Here is a 20,556-nt window from a genome sequence, read left to right as displayed (position 1 = left end):
CACAATGAGGTACCATTACACACCAGTCAGAATGGCTGCTATCCAAAAGTCTACAAGCAATAAATGCTGGAGAGGGTGTGGAGAAAAGGGAACCCTCTTACACTGTTGGTGGGAATGCAAACTAGTACAGCCGCTATGGAAAACAGTGTGGAGATTTCTTAAAAAAGTGGAAATAGAACTGCCATATGACCCAGCAATCCCACTTCTGGGCATACACACTGAGGAAACCAGATCTGAAAGAGACACATGCACCCCAATGTTCATCGCAGCACTGTTTATAATAGCCAGGACATGGAAGCAACCTAGATGCCCATCAGCAGATGAATGGATAAGGAAGCTGTGGTACATATACACCATGGAATATTACTCAGCCCTTAAAAGGAATTCATTTGAACCAGTCCTAATGAGATGGATGAAACTGGAGCCCCTTATACAGAGTGAAGTAAGCCAGAAAGATAAAGAACATTACAGCATACTAACACATATATATGGAATTTAGAAAGATGGTAACGCTTCTTATACTTTTTGTCTGTCACTTTATACTGTTAAGCTATCTCACTTTATTTGAATTTTCCCAGGTTATTATTTAAGAAAGTAGGGAAAAAAAAAAGAAAGTAGGAGAAAACTAATCTGACTAAATAAGGCCCTGCTCCCTGGCTCATTTATTCCACAGAACTTTACGGAGCCTGATTTCTGTGACAGGCCGTGTTAGCAGTGGGAAAAGCAGGGCACCCCCACACCTGGAGTGATGAGCTGCAGTCACATGAGGAAGGTGGAGAGACGTCCCCTGGTCCCACAGAACAAGGCAACACGTGGCGGGGCAGTGGGGTTCCAGGAGGAGCCCTCAAGTGTCAGTTCCTGAGTCAGGGTGGTTTGGGGCTTTGGGAAGCTGGGTTCCTTCTGTGGGAGGTGATCGTGATGAGGCTGGGTGGTGGCAGCAACCGGATCGCTCAACGATGTCTTATGGGTGAGAAGAAAATTTGAAATAGGACATATACATTAGAAGTTCCTCTTCATTTGGAGATGAATCTCCTGGGTCCAAAAGACAAAGTGCACTTTGATCAGAATCAAGTAGACGCCTGGTTTTTCTGCCTAACTGTAAATACACTGGAAAGGTTCCAAATGAGACATGAGTGAATTCGGGTTGGCACACAGTCTTCTCAGTCTAAGGTTTATAGCTGAAGACATTTAGTTACAATGTTGCAGAAACCAGTACTTGGGAAACCAAGCATGACACTTGGAGAGAAGTCAGGTTTATTATGCCAGTGGGCCCAGAGGAGTTAACACTCCAAGCTCTGAGCCTGGAACAAAGGGATTGCAGTTTGTATAGACAGACTGTAGTGGGCAACACTACCTGTTAATAGGCTTGTTTAAACTAAGGGGTTTCTCATGTGTGGGAACAGTGGTCAAGATGGGGAGGGGGATTCCTGACCTGGACAGGCATGATTAAGCAGGTTTGCAGGGGCTGGGCGATTGCAAAGAGCAGGACAAGGGTGAGTGAGATAAACTCCAGTTCCTAGCACTGCAAGTCTTCACTTTCTGATGCTATGTGACCTATGTGATCTACACTTTGCAAGGGGCAAGCTGAGTTACAGAGGCAGAAGGAGAAGGAGGTGCTGTAAAAATTTAACTTTTCCTCTTCATTCCCCCTTCTTGATGCTTCTATCCCTCGTTGTAGAAAGCATCATCCCATGTTTTTGGTAGGACATTCAGAGCTCCCCATCTTTTATGGGGCTGTATTGAACCATTACCATTTGTAACTTTGTGGATTCAATCCGAGAGGTTATGAACTGGGTAATAGCATTGAGAATACAAGGGCCAAACAAGAGCGCTGCAAAGAGCATGAAGTGAGGACCTGTTAAAGGGAGAAGCCATGATGGCCAACTCCAGATATTGCTCCAATTACCCCAGGAATTAGCTAGCTTTTCTCTCCTTTTATGATTTTTTCCCTTAGCTGTTGGGCCATGTTCCTGACTATTTCTGACTGGTTTATATAAAAGTAGCATTCTTCATTCAAGAAGAGGCAGAGTCCTACCTTTTCAGCTGTCAGTAGGTCTAGACCTCTCCTATTTTGCAAAACCACCCCAGCCAGGGCGTCTAGTTGGTCCAGTAAGGCCACTAAAGATTTGGCCACTCTCTCAATGTCATCTGTGAAGTCTTTGGATAGTGTATGGTGAAAGGTGGTTGATGAAGCAATTCCTCCTATCCCCATACCTATCCCAGCCATGATTCCCAGACCAGCTAGTAGGGGTATAAACTGGATGGCTCTTTTTGACCTTGTATGTGCTGCCAGATGTACGGTGAGAGTCTGGTTGTTAGGGACAATGTTCATCTGGGTAGTAAGGAAAGCTAAGGTGCAGATACCCATCTAATTGACAGGTAGACATAAGTAAGCATCTGTCTCACAAACAAAGAAAAGGCCTTGATGGGGCGGCACTATCTGTTACAGCAAGGGACACCAAAAGGCTGCAAAGCAGCCTGCACATAACAGGTAACTGAAGACTAGCAAAAGGGTTTCTCCCCATCTTTGGGTTGTCACGGCTCTAGCAACTGAGCCTATCGTGAAGGGGGGTCAGTTATACTGTGGAGCAGTTTAGTTAGTAGGGAGAATCGATCGTAAGAGACTTCTAATAAGAATGAGGCTTCCCATTACAGTGAGATAACAGACAGTTAACTGCAGCTTCTGACCCAAACACCAGTCCTGGGGTGTGACTGAAACTAGTCCTGTTGTGAAGAGCACAGAAATAATAGCAATCAGGAATAGAGTCCAGGCTTGACAATGAAAATCCACTGATATTTTGATAGCCGGATCCTCAAGCTTCTGTCGTGTGTTGACCAGCCAGCTGCTGGAGTGTGGCTGGAGCAAGGCTGAAGAATCCTCAAGCTTCTGCCATGCATGGACTAGTCAACTTCCGGAGTGACTAGAACAGGGCTCACGATCCTTCGTGGGTGAGGGTAGTTGTTTTTGGAAACAGACTTTGAGGATGTTTTTGGGGTCCTGGACTGCTTTCCAGGTGTCCTCATTATAGGAAGCCGCTGCCTTCTTGACTCTGGTGTGGTGGATCCAAGGGATGATACCTATAACCTTAACAGTAGTAGGGGTTGCCAGGATGACCGTGTGAGGGCCTGTCCAAACTGGCTAAATTGGTTTCTTTTTCCAATCTTTAACCCATACCTCATCTCCTGGCTGATAGGGATGAACCCAATTGCCCAGTGGAATGGGTGTCCTTTCTCAGGTTTCTTGGGCAATATGGCAGAAGAATTTCCCAGGGCCTACAGCTCCAGGTCAGCTAGTTGGTGGTCTCCCTTGAGCTTTTTTTTTATCACTGGGGGTGATCTCCTGTATAAAATCTCAAAGGGAGAATAGCCTGGGTCCTCGGGGTGCATTTACAGAGGGTAATGTGAGTCCACAGACTAAGGCAGCTTTTTCTAGTGTTGTCTGGGCATTGGCTGGGGGATATTCTTGTCGTACTTCTACTTGGAGAAGCAAACTTAACAAGAAAGTTAAAGATATGTGGCCCAAAGATTAATAGAAGTAGAAAAGCTGCCAAGGCACAACTAGGAGAACCAGGTCCAGACATTGGTTTGTGACATTAGTGTTTCTCTAGGTGTGAGAAGATGCAAGAATTTGGATTTATAAAAATCTTTACCTGAAAACATCTGACTATCTGAAGGCCTGTTTCTCTGGGTTTTTCCCAGAGCTCAGAGTGCCTTATTTTTTGTCTCCACCCTTAACTCCTTTGAAGGGAGTGTTGAAGATCAGCATCTTATAGTGGTCATGATTTAATCTTTGTAGAGGCAACTGGCAAGGGACAACTTCCAGGTGATAGTCATTTTTATTTGATGGGTTAAAGCCTTACCTGAGTACAGTGTTAATGCCTTCACAATGACCTCTCCAAAAAAAAAGGAAAGAACAAAATCATGTTTCATTAAATATTAAGTTCTAGTTTTGTTAATTAAGGTCTGTGCTACTAAGACTCACTTCTGAGGTTGTTCCTTCTTATGTTATATTGATAAAATGTTTAAATTATTAAAAAAAGACACTCTTAAGATTGTGATAGTCATATTTGACCATGTTTGGGGGGCATTTCATGGTCATTGTGTCCCGCGGTGCTGGGAAGGCTCATTCCCAGGTCTAACAAAGATTCCATTGACAGCCCACTCAGTGTGTTGTCACTAGACCAGGACTTGTAAGTAGCAAAAGTCTCTGGACCATACCTGTCTTACTAGCCTCTTGGTCCAGGAAAATGTTCCCTCTTATTGTTTCTTCCCATAATTAAATTTACATTATTACAATTATTGATCTCATATGGAACTGCATATCAGCATTTTATCACAGGCTCTGTGACACATTTGGTAACATAAGAAATAATCTTCTGAAACAAGCTACATAGAAAATAATATAGCTAACAGTTATTAGTAAGGTCACAAGCAAGAATTTAAATCAAGAACTTTCATTGGTTATAGTCTGGTATACCCCATGTCACCTGTCTCAGTTAAATGATTATAGTCAAGTGTTAATATCCTGGTTGTACATCATGGAGCATCTGACCTTTATCCAAAGACTGGTTGCTGAGTTAAGATTTAGAAACAATCTTAAGAGTGTCTTTTTTAATAATTTAATTAAACCTTTAAGCAATATAACATAACAAGGAACTCTCAGAAGTGCGTCCTAGTAGCACAGACCTTAATTAACAAAACTAGAACTTAATATTTAATGAAACATGATTTTGTTCTTTTCTTTCTTCTTTTTTTTTTTGGAGAACTCATTGTGAGGGCATTAACACTGTATGCAGGTAAGGCTTTAACTCATCAAATAAAAATGAGGTCTATCAGGAGCTGGGAAAAGCTAAGGGGCAATCTTGGATTTCCCATAGCCCTGGATCTTTGAGGTTTAGCTGTTGTTTATTTATTTTTAATTTCCTGATGTAAGAGCAGACTGTCACCATGTTTTAAGGACATCAAGATAGTAAAAGTCTAACCTTGAAGGGTTATTTTTGTTGAAGCAGAATGAGCTTTTTCTACATGTACCGTAATCTTAAATAATGTTTATTTATGTTACCAAAGTAACAAAAACATTTTAAAAACCAATGAAAATCACTTAAAGGCAAAGAAATTTATAGTCTGTTTTTGAGAGCTGCATTTTAAGAAAACCTTGTTCTCTAAACAGAGAGACCAAATTCCAGTCTGGTACCAGCTTCCTGTTAATAACAAAATGTGCTTATTTGTTTAATCTTAGAAAGTCTTCTCCATAAATCTTGAGGAACTAGCTGTATTCTTCTAAAGGCATGAGAGTAAAATCATAGAAGGCATGTTTAAAATCTGATTTTATTGCAACTGACAAAGAAACCTGGTCATAACACTTTAATATGATAACTAGAATTATAATTGACCATATTTTATCAGGGCATATCAGATCTCTATGAATTTCACATAATTTTAGGATATCTATATTAGTAATGTCAGCCATACAGTATAACCTGTAAAGAATTTTTCACCCCTTTAACAGTACTTCCCATGTAATTTAACGTGTCCAGTGAACCCAGGTAGCTTAATAACTCTTTGGGGTGTCTCAGGGGCCCTCTGAAGCATCCCAAAGTTAGCAAGAAGTCAAGTTATTTAGGAAGTTTTGCCGATAAATATCAAAAGGTTTATCATAGTCAGGCAGGATCATGTAAGTTACTGTGAAATAATAATTATTTACTTAGCCATATTTAACAAAAGATTTCAAAGGTTAATATAGAAGAGATCAATTAAGAGGTAAAGGAACTTAAATCTATTATTAAAAGCAGTTCAACATCTGAAGAAAGTATGTCTTCTTAACAGAGAGAAAGGCCAAATTTAAGTCTTTGCACTAGCTTAGTTTAAAGTCATTTAGGTAAACCTTAATTACATTTATTTTAAACTTAGTCCTAACCATGCACAAAACATTTTTACAGGGTCCACCTTCCACAAACCTTTTAATCACTTTCTGTAATAGCCACCTGCAAGTCAGACCTACTTTCTTTTCCCTTTATAAAAGGTAATTTTATTTTTTATATCTTCTTTATTTAAAACACACATCCTACTTTCTTATTAGATTAGCAAACAAACATTGATACTAGATATTTAATACGGAATATTTCCCAGTTCACATGAATCTGAATTTTTTTTAGTTTTTTTTTTTTTTTGTATTTAGAATTCTTTGGTTTTTAAACACTTATTTTTCTTTAGGACAATTAAATTAGAACTACAACTTCAAAAATATTATCAGAAAAAAGACATACACTGAGACATACATAAATCCAGACAGACAGACTGAGAGAAATCTTATAGTTTTCTGTTTGAGATTTAAAGTATCTCTTTGACACACCCCCTTTTTCCCTTCCGTTTGAAGTTCTAATTTGCCCAAGGCTGAGGTCTCAGGCAAAGCTGACTGTATGTTTCAAGGACATGGAAAGGGTTAACTTCAAGCTTTTCCCTGGGCAGGTCTTTTAACAAGCTAGTTGTTTTTAATTGCACATGCAAAAAGAACTGGTTTTGTAGTTTCCAAAAGTTTCTTTCAAGTTTCTTTTCAATCAGCAATCACACACTCACAATCATTCAGAGGCTAATACAATGCCTCCCTTCCTCCCAAGTCCCCAGGTCGCCCTATCTGATGATCCCTTCCTGGGAGCCCAGGAAGGTGATCAGTCTCCTCTTATAGCCGCTGGGGTAGGTTCCTGCTTGGGGACCGGCCCCAGAGCCTTATCTTATCCTGTGATCATTCCTGGTGAGTTGGTCTGTCCCTCCAATGAGTTCAGTTGGGGTTCGGCCGTCTGGAAAGTCGAAACACCTTTCCAAAGGAGAACCTAGAATACCATCAGGTGGCGTGCCTCCTCTATCATCTTGGGGTTCCTTTGCTCCAGCACAGCCAAGCCAACCGTCTGGTGTCTGAAGTGGCCAGCGTGGTTGGAATCTCACTGGAGCCTCCAGAAATGTTACAGAAACCAGTACTCGAGAAACCAAGCACCATGCTCAGAGAGTTGGAGAACTCAGGTTTATTATGCCAGCGGGCGCAGAGGATTTAACACTCCAAGCTCTGAGCCCCAAACAAAGGGATTACAGAGTTTTTGTAGACAGACTGTAGTGGGCAACACTAGCTGTTAATAGGCTGGTTTAAACTAAGGGGTTTTGCATGCCCGGGAACAGTGATGGGGATGCCTGACCTGGACAGGCATGATTAAGCAAGTTTGCAGGGGCTGGGCAATCGCAAAGAGCAGGACAAGGGTGAGTGAAATAAACTCCACTTCCTAGTGTTGCTGAAGAAGGAATTCATAGGGCCTGGACTCCGTCTCAGGCCTGTCTGTGCTGATCGTGCTCGGCCACCTCTCCAGTAGACTCTGAACTCTCTGCTTAGTGCCTGTGGGAACGATAATGGAAGGATAAGACCCCCTCCAGACAGGGGAATCTTGAAGATCACATCCAGGTTGCTCATCACCTAAGAGAAAACAGACACTAATCACCCCTGCCTCCGGACACTATCTATCAGAATGTAAGCACAGGCTTATCGGTTATTAACTATTTGGAATGTAACTGTGGGCTTATTGATTATTGACTGTTTGGACACGTACACATGGGGTAGGTGGTGGGTTTGGACACGTACACATGGGGTATAAAAGATTTTCACAAATGCTGGACGGGGTCCTTGGCTAAGAGGAAACTCTTCCTTGGGCCCGCCGGCGTAATAAACTGCACTCCACTATCTGCATTGTCCTTCTGAGTGAGTCTGTTTCCCGGAAAGCGTGGCTATAACATTTGGTGCATGGGCCAGGAAACTCCTCACTTTGAGGAGACAGGTCTCATTTGAGGCCACCCTGAGGCTTTGTGGCTTGAATCTCCTAGAGGGGGGAAGGCGCCTCGCCCCTCTGGAAACTGGTCCTTGTATGCTCGTATTCTGCCCTCCCCCAGGAGGTGTCCCGTCTGCTGTGAAATTCTTGACCCCCTCGGAATTGTTAGGCTAGAAAGACGGGGATACAGAAGTGAGTATGAATTGGCTTTTCCGGAGATGGCCTGGGACATGAGATATTTAACCCATCTGTGTTTTCATCCGCACCTGATCAAGCCCACCAAGGCACAATGGACTTTAAGGGAGAAACAGTCTCGGACCATGTGATGTTCTGGTTCAGCTGTGCTGACCAGCAGGTGAAGACATGCTGATCCCCCTTCTCCCTCTGGGATATGGCAGGTAAGGCTCTTCTCACCCCAATTAGGAAGGAGGCAGAATGGCAATTTAAGTGTCACTGAGTGGAAATATCAGAAGTACATAGGGTACTGAGAACTTCGTAGACAGAATGAAAAGAAAAAGTAGAAGGTCTGAGAAGGTAAGCAAGATGGGGGAAAGTGAATCTAAGGCAACTGTATTGGAGTGCATGATTAAAATTTTAAAGAAGGGATTAGGAGGAGACTATGGGGTGAAGATGAAGCCTAACTGCCTCCACATACTCTGTGAGGTCGAATGGACCCTTACGGGAGCAGGATGGCCACCAGAGAACACCGTGAACTTAAAAATAGTAGAAGCAGTCTATCCAGTAGTCACAAGAGAGCCAGGACACCTGGATCAATATCCATATATTGACTCATGGCTAGGGTTAGCTTGAGACCCTCCTACTTGGACAAGGTTCTGTATCCAGAAGGGAAAGGGAAAAATATTAATAGCACAAAAATTGACTGATGATAAAAAAGGAAATTCTACAGGATTTGGACGGGGATGACCTGACCCCTCCCCCATGCTGGATAATGACACGCCTGCCTCCCAGTGCTTCACCAGGACCGGAGGCCGCCTTAATGCCCGATCCAGGGCCAGGTGAAGTTTCTGCAACAGCCACTGCTCCTCCGCCAGCTTTCCCGGAATTCGTAGAGCCGCCGTTTGGGCGGGCTCCGATCCCGGTGACAGAAGCCTCTGGCCAACACTTCCAGGATCCGGCTCCAACCGAACCGCCCAAGCTATACCCGCCTCTCCCGGTGAGTACTGACAAGAGGGGGAGGGAGATGTTGGAATTAACCAGAGACTGCGCTCTGCCAGAGAGCCGGAGGGAATAAAAGAGAACAGACAAGAGACTTACAGTGCTAGCTGCTGCTCTGGAAAAGTCTATCTCGGGCCCTCTGGAAAACCTCATCTGCCCCAGGGACAGGACAGGCCTTCAACCGGTCCCAAGGGAGGCCCCTGTCCCTGTTACAGCCAAACCATTGCGCCAGGTGCAAGCTTTTGGCCACTGGAAGAATGAATGCCCTAAGGCAAGGAAAGAAGAGGAAGCGCCCGCAGTTTTGGGGCTTGCTGACTTGGAAATTAACTAGGGCTGCTAGGGCTCAGAGATATCAGGTCCCTGAGAGCCCACGGTGACCTTAAAAGTGGGGGACCAAAACATTGACTTCATGGTGGCTACAGGAGCAGAACTGTCGGTAGTAACAAAACCTGTGGCACCACTGTCCACAAAGACTACCGATGTTACTGGGGTATCGGGAGAAGAGATGATTAAATCGTTTTGCCAGCCCAGAAAATGTCAGATGGGGGGGGGTGCACCAAGTGATTCATGAATTCCTCTACATTCCTGAGTGCCTAGTACCCCAGTTGGGAAGAGACTTGCTCTCCAAACTAGGAGCACAAGTGACTTTCTCCCCTGAGGAGAGGCCCACCTTCTGGATGGACTCTATGACTTATTTGCCCTCTCTCTCATCTCCAAGATGAGTGAAGGTTACCTGAGCCTCCGAAGGAAGAACTGGGTGGGCCAGAAGAGCATGAGAGAGAGCTAACTCAATTATTCCCTGAGGTCTGGGCGGAAGACAACCCCCTCCCCTCCCCCCCAGGCTGGCTAAACATCACGCCCCAGTGATAATGGAACTCAAACTAGGCACCATCCCCATTAGAAAGCGCCAGTACCTGCTATGGATAGAGGCCTGGGCTGGCATACTGCCCCACATCAATAGATTGAAACAAGCAGGCATTCTAGTAGAGTGCCAGTCGGCTTGGAATACGCCAATCCTGCCAGTCAAAAGGGAAGGAGGACAGGACTATAGGCCTGTACAAGATCTCAGGCTAGTCAACCAGGCTACTGTGACTTTACACTCCACTGTTCCAAACCCCTGTATACCTTACTTAGCCTCCTCCCGCCGAGGACTAAAGTTTACACTTGCCTAGATCTCAACAATGCCTTCTTCTGCGTACGTCTCACCCCAGCGTCACAGCCCATCTTTGCCTTTGAATGGGAAGATCCAGTCGGGAGCACCAAAGAACAGCTCTTCCAGACTCCCCCATAAGGGTTTAAGAACGCCCCAGCCATCTTTGGGGAAGCCTTGGCTTCTGACCTGGACTCATTCCGTCCAGAAGAGTATGGATGTTGGCTCCTACAATACGGGGATGACCTGCTGCTGGCTGCCGAGACCAAGGAAAAATGTTGGGAAGGGACAAAAGCACTGCTCCAGCTGCTGATGGAAGCAGGTTACCGGGTGTCAAAGAAGGCACAGATCTGCAAGGAGGAGGTAAGGTATCTGGGGTTTGTTTTAAAGAAGGGCTCAAGGTTCCAGACCCCAACTGGGTCCTATATACTGATGGCACTAGCCTGATAAAACAAGGACAATGCCTGTCAGGTTAGCCAAAGCGGAAGGGGCCATCAAGATTGAAAAGAGAGGGTGGGAATTGCCAAGTGGCAAATTATTGGTACTGGAGGAGCTGGTACACACTCTGGTAAGCCAAACACACCAAGCGACCCACCTAGGCCATGCTACCTGCTCACAGGTTAATGCTGCCTCTTGAGTATTCAGACAAAAACTCCGGGTATTCAGCTGAAAGGCACACTGCCCCTTGAACACCTGGGAGTGGACTTCACTGAAATGAAACCTCACCAACACTACCATTATCTGCTGGTCATGGTATGTACGTTCCCGAGATGGGTAAAAACTTTTCCTACCTGGACTGAAAGAGCATCAGAAGTAGCCGGTGCCTGCTTAGGGAAATGGTTCCCAGATTTGGATTTCCTACCAGCATTGGATCATGCAATGGCCCGGCTTTTGCAGCTGATTTAGTACAACAAGTAAGCAAAACTTTAAACATCAAATGGAAACTGCACACTGCATATAGGCCCAGAGTTCTGAGATGGTGGAATGAACCAACCGGACACTTAAAGAGACTCTCCAAGTGGATCAGAGAGACTGACTGCTCCTGAGTGGACTTGCTTCCGATGGCTCTGCTCAGACTCGGGATGACCCCACAGTCCCAAGGCTATTCTCCATACGAAATTGTGTATGGGAGGCCTCCTCCCATAATAAAACAGGTGTCAACAAATTTGCCTCAGGTAAGGGGGGATAGGATTTCACAGCAGATGGAACTGGGTAAGGTAATAAATCGGGTAACTAAGTTTGTACAAGAAAGGGTGCCGTTCCCCCTTGGGGAACAGATTCATGAGTTTACACTTGGTGACCAAGTATGGGTCAAAGATTGGGAACATGATTTGCTAGCCCTTTGGTGAAAGGGCCCTTATGTTATTCTAACTACCCCTACTGCAGTTAAAGTTGCAGGCATTGCCCCTTGGATCCATCACACCAGAGCGAAGAAGGCATACAACACTGACCCGGAAGACGCTGAGTGGACCACCCAGAAGGACCCCACCGACCCACGGGGAACCAAGATCATTCTGAAGAGGAAGAAGAGAACGAGATCCCGGACGAGCCCTCTACAGGATGGAGCTGGGTAAACGACTCCTGCTGCTCGGCCTCATCAACACAATTCTGAACCTGACCAGTGTTCCTGCACAGGACAACGTCTTCATCTCGTGGGCACATTCTTACGCGAACTTCCACAACTCCTCCAACTGTTGGGTATGTGGGGCCATGCCCCTGTCAGTAATGGACAGACTCCCCTGGTGGGTATCGCCACTCCGTTATGGGGACTTTATACCACTGTGTTCCTTCTTAGAGCAACAGAAAGGAACTTTTCTCTCTCTCACCAATCATAACCTTTCTTTGCTCTCCTGGTGTAAGAAGAAGCCATCAATGGGCCAGGGACATAGGGTTACATTTAACATGAACACCAGCCTTATGGAGATAACAAAGGCTTATACCTCATATATGAAAATTAAAGAGGAAAAGGGTTCCCTTAACAAAAGGGGGACAGGCCTCCCGGTACCTTGAGCAATACTACCAGGTCTGGGATGAATATTTCTGGATGACTCCTGAGAAAGGACAGTTGATTACCCCTGCTACTATTTGCTGGGAACAAAAAGAACAGAAAGTTGGATTTGGAGACCACCCCCTAGACCCAAAAGAATTAAAATATATGGGTTATTTGTCCTTGAACAATGTAAACAAATCTTGGAAGTTACCTATCACCCCAATCAGTCTGTTCAGTGGCCCGGTTCTGACTGGAAATATAATCCTGGAATCTGCTGGGTAGCCCCCAATGGGACCCAGTGGCTCTGTGGGCTTAACTTACGGCCATGGTTACTAGTTGGCTGGGTGGGGCGTTGCACATTAGGATTTGCTTTCGCCCATGGCAGAATTAAGCCTAGCCTACACCAGCCTCCAGTAAACCTGCCTTATCTGCATGCAAGATGGACACAATCTGTGTTCCAATGGTATGACTATCTTGCTGCCTTGTTTGTACCCTCTGTAGGGACAATGGATATCATGGTTAAGGTAGAGGCCTTAACTAATTTCACTAAACAGGCCCTCTTAGACAGTACAAAAGCCATTCAAGCTTTGAATGAAGAACAAATTCAGATGAGGAAGGCAGTAATTCAAAATAGGATGGCATTAGACATACTCACAGCAGCCCAAGGAGGGACTTGCGCCGTAATTAAAGTCGAATGTTGCGTGTACATCCCTGACATGTCTGGAAATGTATCTACTGCCTTGAAGGATATGCAAAATCAAGTGAAAGCCATGTCTAATGAAAATATTCCCTTTTGGACTTCAGTTCTCTCCTGGGTAAAGGGAGACTGGTGGAAAACCATTGTAACTATTGTTATAGTAATCTTAATCATACTGCTCTGTGGGCCCTGCTTCCTACAATGTCTTGTGAATTTTGTAACCCAGAGGTTGATAGCATTCTCTCATGTGGGTGACAGGAGGGCTAAGGTACAATATATCTCAATGAATGATGCTCGTTACGGAAACTAAGAGCCTCAAGAGGGGGGAATGAAGAAGGAATTCATAGGGCCTGGACTCCGTTTCAGGCCTGTCTGTGCTGATCGTGCTCGGCCACCTCTCCAGTGGACTCTGAACTCTCTGTTTAGTGCCTGTGGGAACGATAATGGAAGGATAAGACCCCCTCCAGACAGGGGAATCTTGAAGATCACATCCAGGTTGCTCATCACCTAAGAGAAAACAGACACTAATCACCCCTGCCTCCGGACACTATCTATCAGAATGTAAGCACAGGCTTATCGGTTATTAACTATTTGGAATGTAACTGCGGGCTTATTGATTATTGACTGTTTGGACACGTACACATGGGGTAGGTGGTGGGTTTGGACATGTACACATGGGGTATGAAAGATTTTCACAAATGCTGGATGGGGTCCTTGGCTAAGAGGAGACTCTGCCCTGGGCCCGCCGGCGTAATAAACTGCACTCCACTATCTGCATTGTCCTTCTGAGTGAGTCTGTTTCCCGGAAAGTGTGGCTATAACATTGCATGTCCCCCCACTTTCTGAGACTACGTGACCTACGTGATCTAGACTTTGCAAGGGCCAAGCTGAGTTACCGAGGCAGAAGGAGAAGGAGGTCATGTAAAATTTTAACTTTTCCTCTTCAACCACTCTCAGCCTTCCTGTAGGATTTTAATGGGGAACTTTTTTGAAACTGGCAGATGGACTCTTAAACTAATGGAGTGGCTCTCCTAGGTGGTGAGACCCCAAGGCCATAAAAATTGCTCTGAAGCTGAATTCACACAGCTCAGAATTCGCCTTGAAGGTAAAGGGTGGTGCATTGTGCATATCATAGCCAGATTTTATGAAGAAGTCTCCCACTGTCCTTGTCCTCCCACTGTCTCTTGCCTGATACCTGCCCCTCACAAAGGTCACGGCCATCAGGGAGCCCAAGGGTACCTGTGCAGGTGTCCAGGCAAGTTCCATCATGTTGCTGGCCAAAATCTTGGCCTTCTCTGCCCACCGAAGGTAAACAAAAAATACAAAGATAGAGTGGGCAGGCAGTAGAAAGGTGGCTTTAATTCTCAGCCAGCAGAGAGGGGAACAAAGTAGGCTCATGCCTCAGAAAGAGCCCCCTGTCTATGAGGAATCTAGGGGCTGATATAATCTGAGGGCTCCCAGTCAGGAGTCAGTGATGAGGAAGAAGGTGTTAGGATCTTGATTCCTTTCTCTTGCATTGCTTCAAAGTCAGTCATAGACTGGCTCAGTAACCCATCATTGAGCCTGGCAGTTCAGTGACTCAGTGGCCTTCTTTCTGATATGTAACTACAAGGGGAAGGGTGTTGTAAGGGTAATCACCAGATACAGGATGTATTTAGCATAGAATCGAAGAAAAATAGGTGTGAAGTGTAGCTCCTGTAGAGTTAGGGGGCAGAAAACAGTTACAGACATGCAGAGTTCAGAACAGTTAAAGTAAAAAGAAACTAGGAATGTTCCGGCCTGCTCACTGCTCTCTTTATCTTCTTTGTTCTCAGGAAAGGGATAGAGAAAAACTCATTTTTTTTCCCAACATATGGTCCAGAGAAATTTCATTGTCTAAACATACAACATTTACAACAAAAGACCTTTAAAAATGTGATTGCTGCTGAATGGCTGATGGCATTTTGAGTCTGGCACAGCTCAGAAAACTCACGTTCTTAACAATACAAGGACTTGTCTGAAATCACACCATAGCATCACCTAAGTATTTCCATAGCTACTTTATTTTGTTTGTGCCAGAAGTCCTCTTGGAGGAGGTCGCCATTAACCCCACTATAGGGCTGCCAGGCGGGCGATCCACAAACTGTAGAGCAATTACACCGAAGAAGTTCTGGCACTCCTGAGAAAGCTCTAAGCCCCACAGTAGAATTCCCAACTTGGGAATCTGACAAAGGGATTGAGAATCTCCAGGGAAACTGACTTTGAAGATCGGTGATATCTGATTACAGAACTTCCACAGGACTGGGGAAACAGAGACTCTCAGAGGGCAGAATCAAAACCTTGTGTGCACCAGGACCCAGGAGAAAGGAGCAGTGGTCCCACAAGAGACTGAGCCAGACTTGCCTGTGAGTGTTCAGGAGTATCCAGTGGAAGCCTGGGTCAACAATGACATGCTGTGGGGTTAGGGCCACTTACAGCAGAGTCCTGGGAGGCACAGCATGCTGGCACAAGTCCTCTTGAAGGAGGTTGCCATTATCCCAATCATAGTTCGGTCCCAGGTCAAAATACAGGGCAGGAACACAGCCCCACTCATCAGCAGAAAATTGGATTAAAGATTTACTGAGCATGTCCTTGCCCACCAGAGCAAGACCCAGTTTTCCCCATGGCCAGTCCCATCCACCAGGAAGCTTGCACACGCCTCTTATCCTCATCCATCAGAGGGCAGAGAGAATGAAAACCACAGTCACGCAAAACTAAGCTAACTGATCACATGGATCACAGCTTTGTGTGACTTAATGAAACTATGAGCCATGCCATGTAGTGTCACCCAAGATGAATGAGTCATGGTGGAGAGTTCTGACAAATGTGCTCTACTGGAGAAGGGAATGGAAAATCACTTCAGCATTCATGCCCTGAGAACCCCATGAACAGTATGAAAAGGCAAAAAGGTATGACACTGAAAGATGAACTCCCCAGGTTGGTAGGTGCCCAATATGCTTCTGGAAAAGAGTGGAGAAATAGCTCCAGAAAGAATGAAGAGGCTGAGCCAAAGCAGAAACACCAGGCAGTGTGGCTATGTCTGGTAGTGAAAGTAAAGTTTGATGCTGTAATATTATTGTATAGGAATACTATTGTATAGGAACCTGGAATGTTAGGTCCATGAATCAAGGTAAATTGGAAGTGGTCAAACAGGAGATGTCTAGAGTGAACATCAACATTTTATGTATCAGTGAATTAAAGTGGATGGGAATGGGCGAACTTAGTTCAGATGACCATGATATCTATTAAAGTGGGCAAGTATCTCTTAGAAGAAGTGGAGCAGCCTTTATAGGTGCCATTAGAGTCTGAAATGCAGTACTTGGGTGCAATCTCAAAAGTGACTTAATGATCTTGGTTCATTTCCAAGGCAAACCATTTGCTATCACAGTAATCCAAGTCGGTGCCCCAGCCACTGATGCCAAAGAAGCCGAAGCTGAACAGTTCTGTGGAGACCTCCAAGACCTTCTAGAAAAATTAAAAGTGAAAGTGAAGTCGCTCAGTCGTGTCCGACTCTTTGCGACCCCATGGACTGTAGCCTACCAGGCTCTTCCGTCCATGGGATTTTCCAGGCAAGAATACTGGAGTGGGTTGCCATTTCCTTCTCCAGGAGATCTTCCCAACCGAGGGATTGAACCCGGGTCTCCTGCATTATAGGCAGACGCTTTACCCTCTGAGCCACCAGGGAAGCCTAGAACTAACACCCAAAAAAAGATATCCTTTTCATCATAGGGAATTGGAATGCAAAAGTAGGAAGCCAAGTGATACATGGAGTAACAGGCAAGTTTGGCCTTGGAGTCTAAAATGAAGCAAGGCAAAGGCTAACAGAGTTTTGCCAGGAGAATGCATGGGTCATAGCAAACACCCTCTTCCAACAACACAAGACATGACTCTGCACATGGACATCACCAGACGGTCAATACCAAAATAAGATTGATTATATTCTTTCCAGCCAAAGATGGAGAAGCTCTATACAGTCAGCAAAAACAAGACCGGGAGCTGACTGTGGCTGAGATCATGAACTCCTTATTGCAAAATTCAGACTTGAGTTGAAGAAAGTAGGGAAAACCACTAGACCATTCAAGTATGACCCAAATCGAATCCCTAATGATTATACAGTGGAAGTGACAAATAGACTCAAGGGATTAGATCTGATAGACAGATTGCCTGAAGAACTACCATCAGAGATTTGCAACACTGTACAGGAGACAGTGACCAAAACCACCCCCAAGAGAAATAAATGCAAGAAGGCAAACAGGTGTCTGAGGAGTCCTTACAAATAGCTGAGAAAAGAAGAGAAGAGAAAGACAAAGGAGAAAAGGAAAGATATACCCATCTGAATGCAGAATTCCAAAGAAGAGCAAGGAGAAATAAGAAGACTTTCTTAAGGGAACAGTGCAAAGAAATAGAGGAAAACAATAGAATGGGAAAGACTACAGATCTCTTCAAGAAAATTAGAGATACCAAGGGAACAATTCATGCAAAGATGGGCACAATAAAGGACAGAAAAGGTATGGACCTAACAGAAGCAGAAGAGATTAAGAAGAGGTGGCAAGAATACACAAAAGAACTGTACAAAAAAGGTCTTTATGACCCAGATAACCACGATGGTGTGCTCACTCACCTAGAGTCAGACATTCTGGGGTGTGAGGTTAAGTGGGCCTTAGGAAGCATCACAAGGAACAAAGCTAGTGGAGGTGATGGAATTCCAGCAGAACTATTTCAAATCCTATAAGATGGTGCTGTGAAAGTGTTGCATTCAATCTAATTGGGAAAACTCAGCAGTGGCCACAGGACTGGAAAAGGTCAGTTTTCATTCCACTCCCATAGAAGGGCAATGCTAAAGAATATTCAAACTGCCACACAATTGCACTCATTTCATATGCTAGCAAGATCGTGCCCAAAATTCTCCAACCTCAGCTTCAACAGTATGTGAGCTGAGAACTTCCCGATGTACAAGCTGGATTTAGAAAAGGCAGAGGAACCAGAGATCAAATTGCCTACCTCCGTTGGGGCCTAGAAAAAGCAAGAGAGTTCCCGAAAAACATCTACTTCTGTTTCATTGACTACACTAAAGCCTTTGACTGTGTGGATCACAACGAACTGTGGAAAATTCTGAAAGAGATGAGAATACCAGACCACCAAACTTGCCTCTTGAGAAACCTTTATGCAGATCAAAAAGCAACAGTTAAAACTGGACATGGAACAATGAACTGGTTCCACATTGAGAAAGGAGTACATCAAGGCTGTATATTGTCACCCTGCTTGTTTAACATATGCAGAGTACATCACACAAAGTGCTGGGCTGGATGAAACTCAGGCTGGAATCAAGATTGCTGGGAGAAATATCAATAACTTCAGATATGCAAATGACAGGCTTCCATGGTGGCTCGGACTGTAAAGATTCCGCCTGCAATGAGGCAGACATGGGCTCGATTCCTGGGTTGGGAAGTTCCCCTGGAGGACAGCATGGCAACCCACTCTGGTGTTCTTGCCTGGAGAATCCCCATGGCCAGAGGAGCCTGGTAGGCTGCAGTCCATAGGGTCGCAAAGAGTCAGAGATGACTGAGTGACTAAGCACAGCACAGCATGGAAATGACACCACTCCAAGGGCAGAAAGCCAGGAGAAACTAAAGAGCCACTTGATGAAGGTGCAAGAGGAGAGTGAACAAGCTGACTTAAAATTCAGCATTCAAAAAACTAAGATCATGGCATCCAGTCCCATCACTTCATGGCAAATAGATGGGGAAACAATGTAAACAGTGACAGACTTTGTTTTCTTGGACTCCAAAATCACTGTGGACTGTGACTGCAGCCATGAAATTAAAAGACGCTTGCTCCTTGAAAGAAAGCTATGACAAATCTAGACAGCATAGTAAAAAGGAGAGATATCAGTTTGCTGACAAAGGTCCTTCTAGTCGAAGCTATGGTTTTCCCAGTCATCATGTACAGCTGCGAGAAGTGAAGTGAAGTGAAGTCGCTCAGACGTGTCCGACTCTTTCCTCCCCATGGAATGTAGCAGGTCAGGATCCTCTGTCCATGGAATTCTCCAGGCAAGAATACTTGAGTGGGTTGCCATTTCCTCCTCCAGGAGATCTTCCCAACCCAGGGATCGAACCTACATCTCCTACATTGGCAGGTAGATTCTTTAACACTGAGCCACTGGGGAAGCCTGACTTCGTGTAATACATTGCACAGATTAGACAATCAATATGTATTTGTTAAATGAGTTACATGCATATTACTTCATAAAACTTACCTCAGCCATCCCTGACAGAGATAACGGAGTTTAGTCTAAAAAGTCAAATATAAGTGAGAAAATGTATTCATATATATTCTCTTTTATATACAAACATACAGATCCTGTAAGAAATTAGATATTTTATTCTAAAATCTCTATATATTTGGTTATAATGAGTTCTATTTTAATAAATAAAAGTCTTAATTTTGAAAGAAATGTTTTATTTTAAACACTTACCTTTTAGATCTTATATCTGATGAATCAAACTTGATATTCATAGGTCCAGGATTTATTTCATGATCTCCCTCAGGGATGAGAAGATGCCTAGGATCACTATCCATATTTGCCGTTTTTCTCAGACTCTAAGCACTAAAGAAGTCAGTCCTGTAATAAATCAGAAAAGAGAAATAATATAAAGTTTAATATAAGAATTATTTTACTACTGATAGGTAATACATTTGCATGTACAAGAAATAAAAAACACAGGAATTTGCTGAAGATATCTTAATGAGATATATGTCTAAAATACTTATATCATCAGAAATTTGCTAAGTTGAAAAGGAGTTACTACTTATTTTTCAGCTTAATAAAAAAAGAAGCAAGGCCATCAATTTCCAGTAATAAAACAGATTAGGCTATTTGGGCTCATTTTCCTGATGAAAACAACTGAAAATACTGGGTAAAATATTAAAAAAAATTTTTTTGAAAATAGTAAGGAAAAGCAGACCATTTGTAAGTGAATTTAAGGAACCTAGATAGTAAGTGGCTCGAACAAGTTGGTTCCATTCTGAAGGTATTTGCTGTGCCAGGAGAAACTGTGCTGGGGTTTTCAACATCTTGTGGAATAGCAGGGAAATAAAAGACAAACACCAAAATTCATCCAAAGTAAGGAATGAGTATAGTAAGATATCACCCCCATCCCTACTTTCAATATAGCTGTGACTACAGAGCACTTCACCATCAGATTAGGAGTTAACAGGAAGTAATTCCAAAGAAAGGCAATGCCAAAGAATGCTCAAACTACTAAACAACTGCACTCAACTCACATGCTAGCAAAGTAATGCTCAAAATTGTCCAAGTCAGGCTTCAACAATATGTGAACCGTGACTTCCAGATGTGCAAGCTGGTTTTTGAAAAGGCAGAGGAACCAGAGATCAAATTGCCAACATTCACTGGATCATTGAAAAAGCAAGAGAATTCCAGAAAAAACATCTATTTCTGCTTTATTGACTACACCAAAGCCTTTGACTGTGTGGAGCACAATAAACTGTGGAAAAGTCTTCAAGAGATGGGAATACCAGACCACCTGACCTGTCTCCTGAGAAATCTGTATGCAGGTCAGGAAGCAACAGTTAGAACTGGACATGGAACAACAGACTGGTCCCAAATAGTAAAAGGAGTACATCAAGCCTGTATAATGTCACCCTGCTTATTTAACTTCTATTCAGAGTACATCATGAGAAACGCTGGGCTGGATGG

The 20,556-nt window shown here is 44.1% G+C and overlaps 1 long non-coding RNA gene across 4 annotated transcripts in view; it reads right to left on the bottom strand.

The window, feature by feature from the left end:
* Positions 1-391: 391 nt before the first annotated feature.
* Positions 392-20,556, bottom strand: part of LOC122689691 — a 33,648-nt gene continuing 13,483 nt past the window's right edge. Inside the window, exons 2-4 of one of the 4 annotated variants that reach the window (XR_006339884.1) lie at positions 19,315-19,461; positions 19,096-19,130; positions 392-1,032 (exon numbers count right to left, since the gene is read on the bottom strand). This is a non-coding gene — a long non-coding RNA (uncharacterized LOC122689691). Of the gene's footprint in view, positions 1,033-6,201; positions 7,382-19,095; positions 19,131-19,314; positions 19,462-20,556 lie in introns of those variants that run through there. The other 3 variants (XR_006339885.1, XR_006339886.1, XR_006339887.1) reach the window with 3 other exon arrangements.

This window comes from Cervus elaphus, chromosome X (assembly GCF_910594005.1).
Source record: "Cervus elaphus chromosome X, mCerEla1.1, whole genome shotgun sequence".
Lineage (NCBI taxonomy): Eukaryota > Metazoa > Chordata > Mammalia > Artiodactyla > Cervidae > Cervus > Cervus elaphus.
The sequence above is the reverse complement of the archived record's forward strand: the minus strand, read 5'-3'. Positions and strand labels throughout refer to the sequence as shown.